We start from the raw sequence: 18904 nt of genomic DNA, 5'->3' as shown, positions 1-18904 counted from the left end.
GGTAGACTGAAGAAGGTTTTGGATGGTAACGTACCAGAACTAGTAGGAATATAAGTATGGATGAAAATTTCACAGTTTCTTCATTAGCTTTCATTCAGAGATTAAGCAGATGAAATATATGGGGGGCAATTTCCCAAAATAATTCTGTGTCCAATGGGCAGGAAAACAGGGGTTTTTCCTGCACATTTTACCAGCAAGCTGAGTCTCGATTATTTAAGGCACTCTGTGCAATGCAGAGGCCATCAGGTGCTTAATGTCAGTAGGGGGTGGCAGAGCCTACCGGAGTAAAACTACCAGAGAGGCCAGAAGCAGAGTGCTAAGGAGGCCATTGCACATGCGCCTGATCTCCCAGTATACCGGAGATCGGTTTACATTTCCTCCCCCTCCACGGACATGGCCTTCCGCCCATGGGAATGGCTGCGCCTCCCAGCATTGCTGGCTTCCTAATCATGTCAGAAGTTACAGAGGGACATAGATAGGATGCAAGACTGGGCGGACAAGTGGCAGATGGACTTCAACCCAGATAAATGTGTCGTGGTCCATTTTGGCAGGTCAAATGGGATGAAGGAGTACAATATAAAGGGAAAGACTCTTAGTACTGTCGAGGATCAGAAGGACCTTGGGGTCCGGGTCCATAGGACTCTAAAATTGGCCCCGCAGGTGGAGGAGGTAGTTAAGAAGGCGTATGGTGTGCTGGCCTTTATCAATCGAGGGATTGAGTTTAGGAGTCCGGGGATAATGATGCAGCTATATAAGACCCTCGTCAGACCCCACTTGGAGTACTGTGCTCAGTTCTGGTCGCCTCATTACAGGAAGGATGTGGAAAAGATTGAAAGGGTGCAGAGGAGATTTACAAGGATGTTGCCTGGATTGAGTGGCATGCCTTATGAGGATAGGCTGAGGGAGCTCGGTCTTTTCTCTTTGGAGAGACAAAGGATGAGAGGAAATCTAATAGAGGTGTATAAGATGTTGAGAGGCATAGATCAGGTGGACTCTCAGAGGCTTTTTCCCAGGGTGGAAATGGCTGCTACGAGAGGACACAGGTTTAGGTGCTGGGGGGTAGGTACAGGGGAGATGTTAGGGGGAGGTTTTTCACACAGTGGGTGGTGGGCGAGTGGAATCAGCTGCCGTCAGTGGTGGTGGAGACAAACTCAATAGGGTCTTTTAAGAGACTCCTGGATGAGTACATGGGACTTATTAGGATGGAGGGTTAGGCCTAAAAGGTAGGGATATGTTCGGCACAACTTATGGGGCCGAAGGGCCTGTTTTGTGCTGTTCTTTTTCTATGTTTCTTTCTATGTTTCTATCGGCCCCACCTCCTACCTTCCCTTGCCTGGCTCTGCCCTGTCTGGCTCCGCCTTGTGAGGTCCTGCCCCCTCAGGCCCCTTGGCACTGCCAGGTGCCATGGGCACTGCTAGTGTGCCAGGCTGGTAGTGCCAGGGTGCCCAGTGGGCACTGCCAGGGTCCCAGCGAGGTCAGAAAGCCAAATGAGTCTGGACAATAGCATCCGGAGCTTGCTAAACACATTTAAATTAGCCTAATAATATTAAAATCAGCCTCGTACCCTTCCCCAGTGAGAGGCTGAACACATCAAAAACAATGGCCCAGGAGAATGCCGGACACGATTCCGATTTTTGGCCTCCCACTGAAATTTCCCACTCCGTTACGCTACTCGACCAACATAGAGGGGCAGGAAAATCATGCCCACAGTTTAGATGCAGTATTTATTATGCTCAAAATAATTCCAGTAGAAACAGATTTCTTACCCAGATTTTGGAGTAGGCTCAAATGTTGGTGGTAATGCACCATAGAAGTTATTTTACCAGAGTGAAATGTTGATATATCACAAGAACTGAAAGCATGAGTGAGTTATGATCAGTGTCATTGGAACTTTACAGCATTGTGATCATAACATCAATCACATCATTTCCTGTTTTCTCTACAAGTTGCTTGTTGTTATGAATCTGTCAACAAATTCCGACAAATTTCTAACTAGGCATCCTTTCCATCCTAAACCACAGCAGTAGGTGGTGTATTACCTATCCATTTGTTATTGTACAATATAATTAGTGTTATTACAATGGAATCAAAACTGGGAAGGATTATGATTAAAGAGTGGTGTGCAAGTCAGAGACTATTTATAGAATCATAGAATCCTTACAGTGCAGAAGGAGGCCATTCGGTTCATCTAGTCTGCACCGATCATAATCCCCTCAGGCCCTATCCCCATAACGCATGCATTTACCTTAGCTAGTCCCCCTAACACTAACGGACAATTTAGCATGTTGTCATGATTTCTGTAGAGACTGTAACTTTTGAAAAGAGATTCAAACTTCCAGTTATTTGCTAAAAGAGTAATCCAACAAGAGTTTTAACATTTTTATTGTAGCAAATGACTAAAACAACTGTTGACTAAACAATGTTTTTGTAGGTAACTGATGTTTAAATCAATGAAGAAGAGATTCACCATTTAACTTTGAGCACAACTGAAAAAATTCCCACTGTGCTTATAACTTATACTGTCCCTTAAGTGGATGTTTCATCCTCCAGGAACTGGTCTAAAATTATTCTCAGCTTCAGATGATTTGTTTCCTTTATACTTTCCCAGCCACATAACCTCCGATCCCAGAATCGATTTTCACATTTAGGGTCACACGAGAGACTCCATCCAACAAGCTCAAGCTAGGGGAATCTTTCAACCTCCTTTAAACCCTCACAAACTTGGTCTCTTCAAATTGAATGAGAGTCCCACCCATGTTCTGCATGGTAAACAATATAATCAGCATTTTCTCTGCTTTTGGTACAAGACTGGCTGCTTCAACATCCTGCATTGTGCCCCACAGATGGCTGCTGACTACCCCAGAAGCAGTGCTGTCCGTGATATTTTCATTGATTTATAGGGAAGCCTGTAACCCAATCTCAAAAATGGTTTTCTATGCCATCTTCCCCATGGTTTGTGGAATCTTTAATTAGCTATCTTTTAACCCAACTCCCTTTCAGCTCCGAAGTAAATAGACCAATTACAACACAACTGTATACAATCTGAAACCAGTAACACCTTTCTGGGACTCTGGGAGACTTGAAGTCTACTCCTGGTGTATGCAGAGATTTCTGCCATTGTCTCCAAGTATAAATATCTTGCAACTTCTTCTCAGTAAAATAACTTATGCTTTTCTTTGATTTTTAACAATCAAACCACAGGCCTGTCAGGCAGACTTCAGAACAACCTACATTTACCAAAATCTTAAAGCTACAGTCCCAAAATGTAACAATCTTATAAACCTCATAATTATAGCAATGGAGAAATAAATACTAGAAAAATCTAATATTGCCAAACAAAATATGAAATAGGCAACACACAAGTGCCACCTCATGTAAATGCATATAGTGTATAGCCAGCATTAAGGGCTAGATGTCTAAGCAGAAGAACAAAATATCCTGAGAAATTATCATCACTTAAAACCAAAGGAAAGCTGCATTTTGGCTGGAGAAGATGCTGAAAATGGTTGTAGAATAGAGTGTGAGAAAGAAAAGCACTGAACTACTTGAAATGGAGCAAGCTCTAAATTATTCCAACACTGCAGTAGAGCCTTAGTCAAGCAGGTGCGAAGGAGGAGATATATCTGTCCACAGGGTCTCACAATTCATACCTGACATTCAGAGCTTCACCTCACCATCTATATTTCTACTTAATTGGCACAAATATCAAGGTCATAAAAGGCAACAAATGACAATATTATTTTCTCAAATGTTACTAAACCACCAGGGAGGCCAATAATAAAGAAAACAACAATGCAAATTACATGAAAAGTTACAGATTAACAACTAGCTGCCTGTGGTGAGGTATTAATGAAATCGTTCAAAATATTTTTTGACAACGTTTCTACCATCTTACTTTCTCAATAACATGAGAACTGATATTAATAATAACTTTCCTAAGCATAAAAATGCAAAATATTTCAAGACTATTAACACTTAGCTCAATTAATTTTGCAATACTGTATTTTGTGTTTGAAATTTTCAATTCTGAGGAATGGCTGCATCTATGCGAAAGGGACCTGAACCTTGTTTTGATGGAGTTACCCAGACCTATCTTTGGTAGTTGAAGAGACTCAAACTGACAGATGGAATGTATATATACAAGTTCTAAGGATGTCCATAAGTGAGAACACAATTCAAAAGTGTGCCGTTTGTAAGTCCTGCTCCCCTCTAATTGAGGCTAACAGGGCAACCAGTTTAAGGACAGTAAAAATAACCATTCTTTATTTGTTTTGTATCAAAATCAAATATATGAATTTTTTGACAAAGCAGTTCAGGTTGCAATCTCTAAAAGGCTGTATTTTCATTCAGATTCTGAAGGATGTCCAATGTTATGAGTCCAATGTTAAAGAGGATTAAGTTTCATCATGGGTTCTCCAATCTCCTGCTGTAACTATGATAGAAGATCAGCAGAAAATTCAGACAACTGGAATTATTTCTCCAGAGCTTCTGTGATCATCTACTGAAATTACTGCAGAAGACCATGGAATCCTGAGACATATGGCGGGGTGAATTCATTGGAATTAAATAGCACATTAAAGACATTGGCCGGAATTTCACCGGCAAGCCCACCCGCGGGTATGATCCCACCCAAGGCCAACGGAGAATGCTGTTCTCTGAGCCTTGCCTGCCCTGGGAATTGGGCGGGTGTGTCGGTAAAATTCTGACCACTGAATGCATTGACCAGTATTGGCCACAATTTCTACTGCAGTATCGATATAAAATGGATCTAAAATATGGTCAAACGATTTGAAAATTATTTCATGGCTGTCATTTTACTGTAGAGTTCAGGTGGCATTCAAATCTTCACCCCTGCGATTTGCTTTGTGATCTAAGTTGTTTGTGATCACTCCCAATGATCAATGACTCTTTTTATTGCTAGCTTAGAGCAACACGATGGCACAGTGGTTAGCACCACTGCCTCACAGCGCCAGGCACCAGGTTCAATTCCGACCTAGGGCGATTCTCTGTGTGGAGTTTGCATGTTCTCCCCATGTCTGCGTGGGTTTCCTCCGGGTTCTCCGGTTTCCTCCCACAGTCCAAAGATGTGCATGTTAGGTTGACTAGCCATGCTAAATTGCCCCTTAGTGTCAGGGGATTAGTGGGTAAAATACTTGGGGTTACGGGGTTAGGGCCTGGGTGGGATTGTTGTCGGTGCAGACTCGATGGGCTGAATGGCCTCCTCCTGCACTGTAGGAATTCTATAATTCATTGATTCAATGAATCTTAGTGGATTTCATGTACTTCCTTTGGGATAGGTGGTGACTAAGGATTAACATACACAATTTTAACTGTTGAACTTTTCCTAAATTTTATTTTAACTGTCAGGTATAACACAGGGTTAGTTCTGATTCAGTTTGAGTCCATTATAAATTTTTATGTACATGCAACATTTAACTGCAAAGATGGTGTTGTAGAACCAAGCTAGGTACTCATCTTACACACACATAGGTGAGAAAATTCAAATACCTCTCATAGCACAGGAAGGATAAGTAGTCTCATTATAAAAAGCAATAACTGTAGCAGGCAATTGCACATACTCTCATATGCAATATTAAATTGCCTTGGGAGATATTCCTTTTGACATTATGACTGTGGTAAGACTGTGGGACAGATGAAACTTTAATAATCAGAGCACCAATGTCTTGAACTGCAACTATTTACCAGTAAATATTGTTTAAATGATTTCTTGTTAATCTAGGATTTTTCATTACACATGCAGACCATAGGCAGAAATTTTCCCAAAAAAACTAAGGGCTGAATTTTCCCAACAAATTTTGGAGGCCACAATCTTACCAGCTCTTCCCGCTAGTTAATCAGCCAGGCGAGCCAGTAAGATAGGTTGAGAGGCGAAAAATCAGGATTGTGCCCAATTTTTCACCTCTCCCGATCTTATTAGCACAGCCAATTTCAATATTCATGACATGATTTAAATGTCATTAGTGAGTCCCGGACGTTAACGTCCAACTCACTTGGACTTACCCCATCACCGGTTGATGTCCTCACTGGAATGGATCATTTATGGTCCCCACCAGGGGGGACCAGATTTCACGGCCTTGGCAGGGGGATCAGAGGCCATTGGGCCATTGAAACCCCCCACCCCCCCCAGGAGGTTGGGAGCAAGACTGGGCAGTGCCCGCCTGACAGTGTCAAGGGGCAGGGCCTGAGGGATTGGGGTCTGAAACAGGTTGAGACCTGAGTGGGGTGGGCGGGGGGGGGGGGGGGGGGGGGGGTGGGGGGGGGGGGGGCTCGCTCAGTGGCAGGGGGGAATGCACTCAACTCAGGCCCCAAGCGAGTGGCAACCTCTGACCTGAGGACCTCAATACTGGCACAAGACCCTCAAATCCATGCAAGCCCCCCCACCACACCCTACAACATGGCAGTGGCTGAGACACCCTCGCCCCCCCCTGTACCCCAGAGGTTGGTGCTCAGTGATACTCACCCCCTTTTTCCCCCATGGACATCGGGACCCCCCTCATTGGAGAAATGTTCCCCATCCCCTCCCCCAACACTGGCCATCAGCATAAGGGCATCAGTGCCCTCCAGATGGCATTGTCTGACCCCCCCGCCCCCCCCCCCTCACCATGTCCCCTCATCATGATCCCAACAGTGGTGTATACTGTCAGTGTGCTAGGGGCACTACCAGGTAGGCATTGCCTAATGGGCACTGTCTGGCCATGCCCCCAACCAGCTGTGGACTTCAATGGCCTCTGGGCTCCCTGGCTTGGCCATTACGCCTGATCTCCACGAGTGGAGACCAGTACTAAATCATGCCCATGCGGCATCCTGCCAGAGAGGTGGGAACATTCTGGGATGGGGAATCATCCTGTGCCAAACTTGCTAATGAGATGGAAATCAGGTCAATCTCATGCTTTTCAGCCTTGCACCCTTTCTGGGCGCGCGATCCGGTTTGCGCCAGTAGAAGGGGGCCAGTACAATTGCAATTCGTTTGGCCGGACCGATTTTTAGGCCCACACGCTATATTCTAGGATTGGCGCAATCTGCGCCAGGAATGATGGGGTCGGAAAATCGTCCTCCACGTATAGGATCAATAGCTGGCACTGAGCGAAAGACTTTAACTACAGCCTTGCTGCTGCCAACTATCTGTTACTTATATTTAAAATAATTTGTTAGCATGCAACAGATATCTAAGATGTGTTGACCAGATTCCTACTTAGTGTGCTGAGCAATGTAAAGCCGCAATCACTAATGGAAAGATTTGGTGCTTAGATCAGAAAGCTGTGAGTTCTTTGCAGTATCAGAGTCCGGGATTTTACACCGGTCGGATTTTACGGCTCCAGCAAATTAATGGACTTGTTTATGGCCCCACCCTGTCACAACAGCACCATATAATACCGACCAAAGATTCTAATATTGGGTGTGTTTGGGAAAAGGACTAGAATTCTCTGGCGATCTCAGGTGCATCTGTAAATAGACTCAACATTTTGGGAGGATAATAATGTTTATATAAAATGTGATTAAATTTAAGCATTCTAACATTAGGAAGTGAGCTTAAAGGTATTGCCAACATTGACCTTAACTTTACGCTGCAGAGCACCAGTGTATGAATAACATTTATAGGAGATTTCTCATTCTGCTATTTTAACTGAGGTATTACATCTCAATTTTATTTCAAATGAGGTAATACTTCTGCAAACAACCAGCAGAATGAATTCTAGAATAACATGTTTGAAAACTGGTATTGCATGATATCATTTATCTGTTCAGCAGAAATCCCAGAGAAACAAGATAAATGAGCATTCACACCATTTCAACAATCTTTCCCCAAGTATATGGAACAAAATTAGATGAACATCTCAGAAGTTATTGGTCCATTGTGTCCTTTTTTCAAACAAATAAAAACAGAAGATTCTAGAAATACTCATCAGATCAGGTAGTAACAGAACTGCCTCAACCTATGCTCTAAAATGACCTTCCTGAACCTCATTATCTCCCCACCCCTCTTTCTTCCTTTTTGATAGTCCTCAAAACCTACCACGATGACCAAATCTTTGGTCATTTATCCTAATATCTCCTTCTGAGGCTCAGTGTCAAATTCTCTTTGATTGCGTTCCTGTGAATGGCCATGCGACATTGTAAAATGTTAAAGGCCTGATGTGAAAGCGCGGAGTGTTGATAAAATCTGGGGCATGATCTTACCAGCTTGCCGCACCGGTCGATCAGTACAGCGAGTCAGGAAGATAACATGGGAGGCCAAAATCCAATTTGTGCTGGGCGCAGAAAGCACGAGAAGCCTATTAACATAAAAAACTAGATTTAAAAGTATTTACCTGGTTCAGCACAGCTATTTCCACCCTCCCAGATGCTTCCGCCCTTGCCAGTGTGACTTCACACCAGCAAGGATCATGACTGCTTTGTAGTAGCATAGACCATGGCCATGTTGGGGAAATTGGAGGCCACTGAAGCCCCCTGATGGTTGGGGGGCATAGATGGGCAGTGTCCATTGGCCAGTGCCAGCCTGGTAGTGCCCCCTGGCAACTTGGCAGTGCCCGGTTGGACACCATAAATGTGCTGGGGCAGTGCCAAGGGGCTGGGGCCTAGATTGATGCAGTGCCAGTGGGACTGGAGCTATGACAGGGGGGGAGGAAATCAGAGCTTCGCAGGGGTGGGAGGGAAGGAATTCTGCCAGGGTGGTGATTGAGGTGAGAATGAGGAACAGAATTCTTCCCAGGTGGTGATTGGGGCGAGAGGGAGGGAAGGAACTCCGCTGGTGTGGCAATCAGGGTGAGAGGGAGGGAACTCTGCTGGGGTGGTGATTGGTGGGGGAAAGGGGAAACTCTGAAGACGGTGGCGATCGGCATGAGGGGGTCCAATGTCCACGGAGGGGGTAGAGGCGATTAGCGTGGGGGAGGTGGCAGGAGATCTCCAAGCTCTTGTTCCTCCCCCCCCACCCCCCCACCCCCTACCCCCACTGCTGGCGAGAATCGCATCCTGGCACTTTTTTTGCACTAAGTGCCACAAGATTTCAACTTGCAGCTCACACAAAAAACATTGCAATTCTTTCTGGTTTTCTCGCTTGTTCGACACTTTTTTTCGTAAGATCATATCCTTAGAATTTTGGGGGGAAAATTCCACTTGTTAGCTCTATATTTCTCCCCTCAACAAATACTCCCTGACTTGCTGATTGTTGCACTATTTTCTGATTTTAATTCAATTGTGGGTCACACTGGCAAGGCTTCATTTATTGCACATCCCTGGTTGCCCCGAGGGCATTAAGGGACAATCACAAACCATGGAACTGCAGTAACATGTAACCAATGTAACCAAGGTATCATGGTTATTTTCAGGTGGCAGCTACTAATGATCAGTATTAATTAATTAAATTTCACAACTTTGCATAGGTGGGATTGACCTCCATGTTTGCTCGCCCATTATAACCACCAAGATACCAAACCTATTTATGTGTTCAAATTACTTCCAGCACACAATTTTACACCAAGAGATATGCACACAATATTGTGCCTGTACAAGTGAATGGTTGGGAAATTCTATCAGGCGTGGTGACATCTAATCTCAGTGCTTGAGTTCCTGATGAGCACTTCCAGCAGACAAAGGTCTGTGTGATAATTGCATACCAATAAACTACCCCTGTGTTTGGTCATTTTGATTTGCAGACTAAATAGATCAATTTTTAGAGGATCATTTCTTGTGTTTCTTTAGACTGCCTTTTTCAAAGCCTCTATCGCTATTGTACAATAGCCGGCTGCTGGAAGGGAAATCTCTCCGATTTCTTTTTTTTTGTGCTGGTGAAAAATGCCTCGTCCAAAAATTGGCAAGGATAATGTCACTAACTCGCAGTGTGAAACCTGTAGCTTACTTGACAGACAGAATTTTCCTTCCATTTTTCTGTGCCACTTCTGAAAGTGCTGATTAATGCTGGGCCCCAGCCACACAGGTGCTGGCAGCTTTCCAATGCTGTACTGTACTGAAGTAGTCATTCTTCATATGTGATCCTAAACAGTGAGTGTTCACAAGCTATTTGCCAATCACAGCTGAACTGAATCCTACACTCGCCCGGTGTTGCCTATATTCAGCAGTGGGCAGCCCAGAGAAGCCAGGAATGGGAAGAACTTGGTTGACATATTTTCTCCTCTGGAGCTCAGTGGGACAAAAGTAAATTATAGTGCTTTCTGCTGCCAGCCTGAGATCAGGGTTACACCTGAACTTCCAAGTCTGTGGATTTCTTCTGATTTGTAGACACAGGAAGAAATACTTCTGGTTGATCACCCAACAGAAGTCGCATGGAGACCTGTTTCCAGTTTTTTTTCTCAATTGGAGCCATCAGGATAGTTAAGAAATATTTCTAAACACTTTTATTATTAATATTCCAAATGACCAATATATTTGAGGAGAGAAGTTGATTCCAACAAGAGTTGATTGGAAACTCAGTTTTGTTCATTGTGTGACTTGCTTTAAAAAGAAAACTTAAGGTTAATCACCCTGAATACTGATAATTACAAATACTTACACAGACGACATTTTCTTACTTGTATATTTCTGAGCAGAAAATTAGCTGTGAGGGATTAATGTTTGTCACACTCCTCAGTGGATGTTTACATTTACCTTCAGCAAGCACTGGTACATCACTACAGAGGTATATCAGTCAAAAGAAAACTCCTATGGGCCATGTTAACTCAATAACACTGTAGGCCGTAATAATGGCAGCCTCCCCTTCAAATTTGTTAAGTGTTATATCGACTTCATATTTTTATCCTATTACGAATTAACAATTTCTTCTAAATTGAGAAAAGGGACGTTTACAATGAAATATCCTGTGTGATGTTGAGGATACATAGGCCACTACATATGGGAAATGTACCACTCCTCCCATCTCCTCCTCAGGCAGTTCCTTTCCCCATTGCAGCACCAGGTTGTGTCGGGCGCAACAGTTGATGATTGATGTGTGAAATTGTATTGCAGGGCTCCACCAGACTCGTCCAGGTACCAGAATCTCATCTTCAGCATGTCAATGCTTTGCTCGACTAAAGTGCGACTTGTAGCATGAGCCTCATTGTATTTGCACTCTGTAGCCTCTGCACAGGCATCATCAGTCATATCATCAGTGGTAGTCCTTGTCCCCAAGGAGCCAAACCTGTACCTTTGTGGACACTGAAAGATGTCAGAGATCTGAAAATGGCTGAAAATGTAGGAGTTGTGCACACTCCCTAGCAATTGACCACATACATGCAGGATGCACTTGATGTGGTCACAGACCAGCTGAACTTTCAGCAAGTGGAAGCCCTTCAGGATTATATAGTTGACAACTTGATATCACAGAGATCTGAGTGCCATGTAAGTTCAGTTGATGCAACCTGCACCTGTGGAAAACCAGAGATTTGCGCAAAGCCCATCGCTCTTGCATCCTGGCTTGCCTGATCCCAGTCGAAATGCTCAAAGTTGTGTGCCCCCGCGAAGATTGTGTCCATGCCCTTCTGGATGCACTTCTGTGCGGAGGCTTGCAGAATCGCACAAAGGTCACCTGCAGAGCCCTGGAAGGAGTGACTGATGTAAACATTGAGCAGTCACTTTCGGCGACACTGGCAGTGGATGGCCTCCAAATCCCCATGGTACCTGCAGAAGATGGCTGATGTGACCAACCAGCTTGCTGGATATGCATAGTCTTCGGCGAAACTGGTTCTTGGATATCTGCAGGTATGTCAGCGTCATCTGGGTCTAACACGATGCCGATGATGCCTCTGGGGTTCATCCTTTGCATGCAGAGCAGGTCCTACCACCCTTTCCTCTTGATGGTTCTTCTCCTGCCTTTGGTGAACCAGGCACCTCTGTTGATGTTTTCTCCTCTCCTGCCAATAAGCGAGAAGAATGACAGGTTCCATGTTCCTGACACTGCAGTATCAAAGAGAGACTTGACGGTCAGCATTTATTTGCTAAGAACCACTCTTTCTCTATTCATCATCTGTAACTGCCCCCCAAGGACCACTGACTCATGTCCTGGTCACAAATTTGATGCCCAGTCCTTCATTTGCATATTGTTTGGGCAAGAGCCCATACTACATGATCGAATGGCCACAGCTTTGGCCACTCTACTGCATCCTGAGCTCTGATATGAGATACAGGCATTGTCCAAAGCTTCACTCCAAGGCATTGCATTCAGCCTGACCCATGGGGGGCACTTGTTAATAGGCACTTCAGCATAGAACAAAAGATTATGAGCACTATTCTTAGACAGTGTGTATGGCTACCTTTCTAAGGGAATAAAGTTTCTTGCCCAGTGGACAATGGTACAGCCACACCAAAGCAATCATTGAATCTAGAATTCTGTGTGCCAAGGGTTAAATGCTGAATAGCAATCATAGTTACTCTCACACATAAGTGTTGCTTGAGAGGGCACAATTGCATGACAAGTCTGATTCCAAAGTGTCAATGAAGCTCAAGCTGAACAGTCTCAGCTGCAATGGAGTGCAGATCATTGGCACATTTTTCCATTACCCTTGCCCTTGTCTACATCTTGCCTCCATAAGCACTCCTGCTACCGCCCCCCCCCCCCCACCATGACGCATAGAACCTTCAGTCTGTGCTGACTCTCCACCCTCAAACTCCATGCCAACCTCCCCCCACCCCCTCCCCACCACTGCTATGAACCCTGTGCTCCAAGCTTTCCTTCCCTTCCCTCTCTCTAGCCCTTAAAGAGATCTGTCACTGTCCACCAGAAGGCAGCCTCAAATACGCTGCTGTTCAAACTTGCCTTTGACTGCCCTGCTTTTTCCACATCCTTCCCCCTTTCTCCCACCCCTCTCCCTTTCTCCAACCCCTTCCCCTTCTCCAACCTGAAGATGTGGAGTCACTCCATGAGCACTGCACCAGCTTGAATGAACCCACCTGCAAACTCCCTTTGGAGTTCTGCTTGCCGGATGCTCGCCTTTTGAAGCCAGTCTGCATCATGCCATTCTGATATCATATCACCGTGGATACTATATTTGATTTGGGGGTATGATTCGGTGTATGGGTCTGATAATGATATGCTAATGTATTATAAAGACATTGCTGATGTTGAATGGCGGGAAACACAGCCTGCCATTCACGGGGCAAGGGGACGATTACATCCTGCATTTACAGCTCCGGGAAACATGTTTTCTGCTCATGCTACCAAACCCATCTGATGCGAACGGGAGTGGAAATTCCTGGACCAAGTAACTATTTCTGGCAATAAACACGACTTACTTTCAGAGCAGGTGTTCCATGTGGACATGCAGAATGTGTTAGTCATGCAAGACCACCAGATTTGTGTAATGCTGAGAGTAATCCAATCATGTTACACATTCCAAATCAATCATATACTGTGGACCCATGAGGTGTCTCTTTCCTTGTTACCCTGAGGCAAACTCACATTTCTCCAGCAATTCTATCTGTTTAACACAACAGTGAGTTATGTTTCCTTGACATATATTCCTGGTTTCAGTGAAAGAACTACAGGACCAATGGACTAATGCACCACAATGATCCCAGTAAATTTCAAAGTTTCTGCATTCAATTCACGGCTTGAAGGAAACTGGAAACAGGCCTCCAGGTGACTTCTAATAGGTGAATGTCTGAAAACCCATCTTGCTAGAATTAGGATTCAGTTGATGCAATTACAGCTGGACAGAGTCAATCACCCAGAGCAGTTATATCAGTTGTAACAGGACAGCAAACACAGATTAAAACACAGAAAGGCTGTTGTAGGCACAGTTTTCTGATGGTAATTGTTAGAGGGTTCTGACACAAGCTACCACTTTAGGTGTACAGCCCACAGCAGATAATGTGGTAAATGTTAACCTAACCCACCCAACGGAGCACTGACGCAGTCAGATTAATGGCACATTAAGCAAGTTAGGCGGTTTCACTTAAAATGATGCCCATTAATTTTCCCAATGTTGGTAGTCTTGCCTTGCTGCAACCCCGGGGGACAATATCAGGGCCAGTTGATGAGCGCTGACTGATTCAAAAGATGAGAGTGAAAGGCTTGGGTTTCTGACTGTCTGGAGAGGCGCGCAGAAGAGGGAAGGGAATCAAAGCTGCACACTTGTGTTAAATCTTGGTCTTTTGGCTAAGATTGAACATCAGATCAAGCCCAAGATGAGGTGCAATGCCTTATCTTGTCAACTTGGATCTTGTTTGTCTTTTTTGTGGGGACCATGAATTGGATTCAATTGGATTTTGAATGTGATTTTTGTAGCAAGAAACGAGTGGATTTGCATTTAGAATCATAGAATCATAGAAACCCTACAGTGCAGAAGGAGGCCATTCGGCCCATCGAGTCTGCACCGACCACAATCCCACCCAGGCCCTACCCCCAGTCCATTCTGAGCATTGGCTTTGTAACTTTAAGGATGGAGTACAAAAAAATCTTGGTTTAACTGTGATATGCTGTCTGACAACTGATAACGAACTTCCTCCGACTGGCGAAATATATCATCCCACATAGCGGGGGCAATTCTCCCCTCCCACTGCGCTGTTTTTTTAGTGCAGTGGGCCAGGAGGCTCGAGAGGCGGCCAATTCGTGCTGGGCATCTGGGCCTCAGCATCTCTCCCAGTGAGTTTTTTGGTGTGGATGGAGCCACGCTGAAAATCAACGTACCGTGTATTTACATACCTTAGCATGTTATTAGCAGGTGTGCGACTCGAATCTCCAGCAGCTGGTGCTCTAAGCAGGAGTGCTCTGGTTAACATAGACACTCATCCGGCATCTACTCTGCAGTGAAGGGGAACCCATCTTGTGATAATAAGGAGTCTGTCCCTGCTCCATGTCATTGAACTGCAGCGCGTGCCTGGAAGGGAATGCTGTAGTTGCACTCATGGCAATGGCTCAAGTGAGCGCAATGGTCATGCCCGCACACCAACCTGTATGCTCTTCCTGCCTGCTGTGCTCATGATGCCAATGGCAGGCAACCTAATCAGGTGACGCATGGCAGCACAGATTGTGTTGTGTTGCCAGCATCCACAAGTGGGAGTACTGGACCCAGTGAGGGATTGAGGGGCGCAGGGGGAAGGAGGAGACAGGACGGGCTGGTAGTGCTGGGGTAGATGCAAGCAATGACATGAATCTATCGATCTCTCTCTCTCTAACCCTCACCATGCAGATTGGATCTTGGTATTATTGATTTAGAGCTGGCCATCGTGGTGGTGGCTGAGGAGGAGGCGGCTCAGGAGGTGGAGGGAATAGGTAGGTCACTCCAGGAGCAGCCAGTGGTAGGCCCTCAGGAAGGAGGGCAGGGGACAGCCGCTGATGGCCATGAGGTGGGAGAGGTGTCTCCTCAAAGGGTGGCCAGGAGAAGGAGGATGCGGTACCGGACCAGGACATCTTTCGAAGGGCTGTCGGAGGTGATGTGCCATCGCTGGCTCCGCTTATCTAAGGACACTAAGGTCTCGGGGGCAGGGAATTCATATGGTGTTCGTGGAAGTGGAAATGACTAGGGTTGGGAAGCATTTTCCGATCGGGGCCATTGTGATCTCCTGGACTCGTTTCGATCGCCGCAGGGGGTCGGAGAGGAATTTCCCAGATTTTTTTTCCCCCATATTGGCCCTGGGGTTTTTCACTCTGGGTTTTCGCCTCTCCCTGGAGATCACATGGTCTGGAATGGGGGGGTGGGGGTAAGTTAATAGGTTGTAATGAACAAAGCATCGTAGCTGTGAGGGACAGCTCGGTGGATAGGATATTGGTATGTAGATAGGCTGGAAAATTGGGCGGGGATCCTGGATTCAGGATTCAATCCTGGACCGGGGAGCGGCGCGGGCTTGGAGGGCCGAAGGGCCTGTTCCTGTGCTGTATTGTTCTTTGTTCTTTGTTCTTTGACACGGTCTGGCACCTGTGTGAGGTGCTCACACACCTGGCACTCAGGGGAGGGACGGCCACCCGCTGCCAGTAGAAGTTAAGGTCAGGGCAGTACCTAATTTCTATGTAATAGAGTCATTTCAGGCACAGTAGCGACCTTTGTGGAATCTCTCAGGCCTCCGTCCACAAATGTGTCCACTAGGTCACAGATGCCTTGTTCACCTGGGCAGGCCAATACATACACTTTGTTGCTGGACAGGGTTAGCAGGAGGCCCGGGCTGCAGGCTGCGCCACCATTGCCGGGATGCCCAATGTGCAGGGGGCAGTGGATGTGGGACACATCGCCCTGAGGTCCCCGCAAGGTGAGAGGCAACCATTCATCAATTGAAAGGGGTTCCACTCCCTCAATGTCATAAATCGTGTGCAACCGCTGGATGATCATCATGCGGGTCCGTGCACAGCACCCAGGCAGAGTCCACAACAGCTATGTGCTGAGGCGGTCGGACATCCCTGGGCTCTTTGAAGACGCCCAGGCTGCTGGGATGGCTCGTGGGGGATAAGAACTACCCACTGAGGTCATGGCTGATGATGCCAGTGGGGAGGCCCGAGACAGAGGCGGAGGCCCACTACAATGAGGTCCATGCTGCCACCCCGTCCACAGTAGAGTGGTGCATAGGCTGCTGAAGATACGGTTCTGCTGCCTGAACTGCTCTGGGAGCGCCCTGCAGTATGACCCTGTGCATACATCACGCATCATCATTGTGTGCTGCGTCCTGCACAACATTGCCCAGCAGCAGGGAGACCAGCTGGAGCAGGGGGATCATCACCAGGCAGAACTGGATGTCCTGCCATATGAGGAGCCGAAGGATGGAGGGCAGGAGGTGATGGCATGTGCCCGGCAGGGCAGGGCAGCAAGGGAGGCCCTGGTAGCAGCCTGCTTTACCTAGCTGGTGCCGTGCAGTGTGAGGGCTGCTCCCAACACCTTGCCACCACACCCAAGCTACTGCAGCCGCCACCCCCACAACTCAAAACTGGCCACTCAAATTACATGACCCTTTCCCACTCTCTCACAGCCCAACCCCCACCCATCCCCACCCTCACTCAGCCCAACCCCCACCCATCCCCACCCTCTCTCAGCCCAACCCACCTCCACCCTCTCACAGCCCAACCCCACCCATCCCCACCCTCTCTCAGCCCAACCCCCACCCATCCCCACCCTCACTCAACCCACCCCCCACCCATCCCCACCCTCTCTCAGCCCAACCCTCACCCTCTCTCAGCCCAACCCTCACCCTCTCTCAGCCCAACCCCCACCCATCCCCACCCTCTCTCAGCCCAACCCTCACCCTCTCTCAGCCCAACCCCCACCCATCCCCACCATTTGTCAGCCCATCCCCACCCTCTCTCAGCCTAATCCCCACCCTCTCAACCCATCTCCCCACCCTCTCTCAATCCACCCTCCACCCATCCCCACTCTCTTGCAACCCACCCCCACCCATCCTCACCCTTTCTCAACCCACCCCCCCCACCCATCCTCACCCTCTCTCAACCCACCCCTCCACCCCCACCCATCTCCAACCTCTCTCAACCCACCCCCCACCCCTCCCCACCTTCTCTCAGCCTACCCCCCACTAACCTTGAGAAACATCACAACAGGTTAATGGCCTGGGCTGGCACTGGTAGCGAGTCTTTGGTGAAGGCTGGAGGATGACGACTAGTCACTGTAAGGCACACTGGGATCGTGCCCCTGGTGCCACTCAAGTCTGACTCTTACCTGTTCTCCGAATGTACACTGGCACCTGGGCCGACGTAAGAATTGGGAATACAAGCGTGTAGAGCAATGGGTCAGGGGCTCGACCAGGGAGGGCTGGAGAGCATGCCAGGGGGTGGTGTGTGCCTAAGGGTCTGGGGGATGCTACAACTTTCTAATCTTGTGTGGCCTACTGCTTCATCTAGGTGCTCCCCCAGGATGCGCATTGGAGCAGGAGGTGTCCAGCAGTGATCCTTGCCCTGTTGCCTGTGATGCCCTTGGCAGCCGTCACCTGTGGGGCTGAGACCTGGAGTGCCCTGGCCAACTTGCAGATGTCACTGATGTTTCTGTGCCACCCTGTTCATCCAGCTGGCCCTGAGATGCCCCGGTGTGAGGAAGGGGGAATTGGAAGGCACGTTTGAAGTCTTCTGGATAGAAGGCCCCGATGTCGGCTTTAGTCCTTTCTCCTCTCTTGAGGTGCCTATAGGCCCCTGGGACACTCCGTGGGACACCAGCATAACTGGACTGAGCTCCAGAAGCTCCGGCATCCCTTGGCTCTGACAGTCCTGGAGGCCCAGATGTGTCTGCCCCATGGTCTGTGATCCCTCAGCCCTGACCCTCTGAGACTGGGCCAAGCTCTGGAGCCCCTCTGCTGCAGCATTCTGCAAATGAGCCGGGCTCTGGAGCCCCTCAGCAGTAGCCCCGTGAGACTGGGCTAAGTTGCCTAGGCCCACAGCCACAGCCTGCTGTCTCCAGAATCCCAGCGAGAGTCTCAGCCATGGCCAGCAGTGTCTCCAACATGCCCCCGACACCCATGACCACGGACCAATGTGCCTCCTGGATACCGGAAACACACTCGCCCATGGCCCATTGTGTCTCCACGATAGCCTCGACACTGTCAACCATGAAGCCAGATCCCTGACCCAGATTTCCACTGTGGTCACCACCCTTGCAGCGTTGGCCTGGTTACCAAGCTGCGCCGGCACCAGCTCCTGCGACAGCACTCTGACTCCTCTATATAGCCTTGCAGTCACAGCATGGTTGCTAGCAGCCAATCCACAACTACCCAGGTTTGCTGATGCATCTCCACCAGCTTAGGAATGAATGAACCCTGAGGCCCGGCATCTGGCTTGGGGCCAGCTGCATCCTCACTTCCAGCAGACTTACCCATGCCCTCGGATGTTCCCGTCTCCACCCAATTGTGAAGTTGTACGAACTAAGGAATAGCATGATGGGAAAATTGGTCAGCTATTTGGTACAATATAAGCGAGGCTGACTCCGCATAACTTTAAGACTATATGAGTAAATAAAACAAGATAAGG

This window comes from Mustelus asterias, chromosome 17 (genome assembly GCF_964213995.1).
Source record: "Mustelus asterias chromosome 17, sMusAst1.hap1.1, whole genome shotgun sequence".
In the NCBI taxonomy this organism is placed as follows: Eukaryota; Metazoa; Chordata; class Chondrichthyes; order Carcharhiniformes; family Triakidae; genus Mustelus; species Mustelus asterias.
The sequence above is the reverse complement of the archived record's forward strand: the minus strand, read 5'-3'. Positions refer to the sequence as shown.